This window comes from Netta rufina (assembly GCF_964035555.1).
Source record: "Netta rufina genome assembly, chromosome: 24".
In the NCBI taxonomy this organism is placed as follows: domain Eukaryota; kingdom Metazoa; phylum Chordata; class Aves; order Anseriformes; family Anatidae; genus Netta; species Netta rufina.
The window spans coordinates 1,510,420-1,514,479 of NC_140148.1; positions in this window are offsets into that span (position 1 = coordinate 1,510,420).

A 4,060-nucleotide genomic window follows, 5' to 3' on the forward strand; every position below is an offset into this window, starting at 1 on the left:
TGTTTGGCAAAAATTCAATAATAAGCAATAATTTTGCCAGCACCACCTGCCTAGAGGAGTGAGAAAACTTCGTAGGAAAGAAAGGCAGCGAGGGCACAAACTGCAATGCAGCAGCAACCAGAATCAACAGTGGGGATCTCTCCTCGGAACACAAAACAAAAAAAGCAACCAAAACCTTGTAGCCCTGCCGTAAATTTAAAATACGGAGGAGAAAAGACATGGGAGAAAAGGCTCCATCCCAGCGATGACACACAACCAAAACAGTTCTCATTTATACTGCTTCATGTTACCATGCTAAGGGTGGTGCTCCAGATAAAAGTCCTCCCTCCAGGCATCACATCAGAGGTGGCAGCAAGATCTGCAGACAGCCCTGGAAGGGCTTCGCTCTCCAGCAGGACCTGCTATGACACAGTGAGGACCAGCACACCCACCTCTCCCTATAACACGATCCCTCAGCCTGATGGAAAGCTTCTCTGCTAACGTTTAAATGACTCAAAACGCTCGGGGTTAACCCCACATCTGCTACGAGACTTCCAGAACTGGAACCACAGCTTGAAAACGGCTTCATTTGCTCCTTCTCATCCCATCGCTTCTCAACGCGCAACCTCTGGCTATTTCAAGGCTCAGGAAGCTTCATTAGAAGCTTGGTACAGTCATCCGAAGAGTTCTCGTCCTCAACACTGCTCCCCAGTGGCACGAGCCAACAATTTCCAATCCTTGCTCTGTTTCCTGATGGCGGAGCTCAAAGTTAACGTTCCTGCATTAGAATTAGAGAAACCATCCCAGTATAACACAGGACATCATTTCGTTCCTGAAGGGCTGGGGGAATGATCCCGTTCCCATCTAGTTCACCATCCACCACATCTATTAACTTTTTTTTTTTTGGCCATTGATGCTTTTCAATTATTCAAAGAGGAGGCCTACATTTTATACCGCTCCTGTCTGTGATTTTTCATAATTTGATGGAATAATTGCTATCTTCTCTCTATCCCTTCCCAATTTACCCCATCAATTAACACAGTTCCTCAAGTGATTTTAATAATTTAGTCCGGGAGACAAAGTCTAATGCACTAAGTAGGAGCAAGATGCAAAATCCAAAGCTAAACTTGACCCAAAGCTCAAATGATCTTCCTTGACTGCACCTTGCCTAAAAAACATCAACCAGGTTAAAAGGCCAACTCTGATGCTGAACCATCCCTGCTTTATTATACATATTTTCTAAAAGCCTTGCAGGTGACTTTTAATTCATTTCCCCAATAATTTCATGGGCTGTCATGGCTTTTTTTCCCTGCTGCCTCACCGTTTCATTTGCCCATTGCCTGCCTGCACAATCCGTGCTGGCACTCGCACGCTGCAACCCCTCTTGTTGTGCACACATCAGCAATGCCAACAGCAGCCTTCAGGTTAACCTCACCCACAGAAACGTAAGACGCACACAGCACCGGGATTGCCAAGGCTCTATTTGCTGCAGCATGTGTCTGAAATCGCAGCCAAATATCCGGGCGGCCAGCAGGTCAGGAAAAAATACACCTTGTATAATTAAATGTCTTCGTATTAGATTAACAAAAAGAAGTCATTAGAAATAAATGAGTTAAGTAATTCCACAACACAAGTTAAATTGCAGTCATGAGAGAGAAAAACTGCATGGCCCAAGCTGACTGAACAAGATAATTATTTCAGCAAAACCTTTTGCAAAATAAATTGCACGGAAGTTGAAGAACCTTCTGAAATGAAGTTTAAAATTTTTTTTTTTTGGCTCCTTAAAGGAAGTGGGAGAAATGAAAAAAAAAAAAAAGAGATGGTATTGTGTCCTTAACAGCAGTTTGAGAACCAGAACAAAGCCAGAGAGAGTTTCAAAGCACAGCAGCTCTCCCCACTCCGCTGTTTGTTCTGCTCATAAGCAGACAAGCTGTTTCCTTTCATCTGGAAAAACTCACACAATAAGAAAAATACCTCAATAGAATCTGACTCTGTAATAACAAAGCCCAAGGGGCAGCCAGAAAGAAATCTTTTGGCAAGTAAAAAATATTTGGTGTTTGGATCCTCAGAGAGCACCGACTGCTTCTGGGTGTAGGGCATCCGTACATCCTACTGCTGCTGGAAGAGGTCAGTGGATTCATTGAGGTATTTCTTCTTCTTGTCTCTCCTCCCCACACCCAGATGAAGGCTGCAGCCCTCGTAGGTCAGCACAAAAGCAAGTGGAGGAAGCAGGAGCAAGGAGATAATAGGGAGAAGGAAGCACATGAAAGACTGCACACGGGGATGAAATGTTTCTCTGTAACACCCTGGAGAAGGGGGAAGAGGAGGAATTAAAAGCCCAAGTGGAGGGCTCAACCTGAATTCTGAATCTGAACCCATGGTACCTCTACTGCGGTTCAGAAGACATGGCAAAACACTCTCTCTGAAATACTGTTTTGATAAATATGCCATCTCCTTGTGGAATTCAAATCTCCAACTGTTCAACTGGCATGGACATCTCTGCAGTAACAACACATGCCACAGATTGTGAGTTAACTTGAATTACATTTCAGATCTGGGGAGGGGAGGATGTCAGTGGGAGGTTTATGAACAGTATGCCCTAGCTCTGATGTTGTTATAACCAGATGGCTTCAGCTGTATCATTTACAATAAAAAAATAAAAAATAAACAAAAAGAAGTGAAGTGACAAATAAATCATTAATTCACCTGCAACTGGAACAATCTGAACAAGGCGCATCCTTCACATATCTTATTTCAGACCTTCCATGTCAGTGTATTCTGAAAATGCACCTGGCTCTGCAGGAAGCGCTGGGACAGACAAGCCACAGAACAGATTATTTTCCTGCAGGTATCTCTCCATCCTCCAGGGAAGGAGGCTGCCAAAGCTGTATCGCCTTCCCATAAATACCTCCCCAAAAAGGCTGAGGATATGCGATGTCAACACCCGTTTACTTTCTTCCAGGCACGTCTGCTTCCCAGGGAAAGGCAGAGCCAGGGATGCTCCTCGAACAGTTGGTCACTCTAACATGACAAGGATAAAAGGTCTCGTTCAGGTTTGAACATTTCAGTAAACAATGCAGTTACTGCAGCATAATTAGACATCACTGAGCCACACAGACAACTTCTGTAATTACCTGGCAATGAACTTTTCATGTCTGTATGCAATTATAGGCTAGAAATGCTGGGTCTGAGTTCTGACACCGTAGTGGGGAAAATCTCCTAATGACTAAGTGCTTTGCTTACCTAAAAGGAAATGCATGCTAAATCCAATATAAAAGGAATTAGCAGAGTTGAAGCAATAGATGTAATATGGGAATTTGTGAACCAAGCAGAAGGAAGGCTTTACTATACAGGCGGCTGTGTGTGTTTATGATGAGAGCCTCGGTGGGGGAACACAAAAAAAGGGCAGGGACCCTCTCATGAGTCACCATCTGATAAAAATAGACAGCAGATAGATTAAGCACGTGAACGTATGAATGGAGTTCTCCTTCACACGAGGGACAAAAGGCTGTAAGAGAAGTATGATAACAGAATGAAAAGTCAGAGGCAACAGATACCTAATCTATTTTCTAGACAAAACAGAGTTATTCTCTCTAATCCATTATGTGCCCTACCTGACCATCTTAAGGTCAGATCAATTTGCCACTGCCGTGGCACTGCGTATTTCAATCTAACCTCCCTGGGTATCTGGGGCTAATGATGACATAAATGGATGGTGTCTCTCCTGCCGAGACATCCTGCATTGCACCTTAATTTTATAAACCAGATGGCTTATTATACCCTTCTCCCTTCCCACGTTTAAACTTAAGGCCGGGTAAAACACAGGGCTATGGGTCAGCTTCAGAGCTCCTGTTAAAACCAGCGTTGTCTAGTATTGCAGTAATACACACCATGAGAAATAAAACCATTTCGTGCTGCAGTTTTGTGCACAATATTCCTCACTAAATCCCACTTGAGTTCCAGGAACAGCATGACACTATCATGACATGGCAGCAGACTGAAACCAAACCTTTTGGGAGCTGGTCTTAAACTCGAGAGTCTTCACATTTTGGAACAAAAAAAGACAACAGATACCACACAG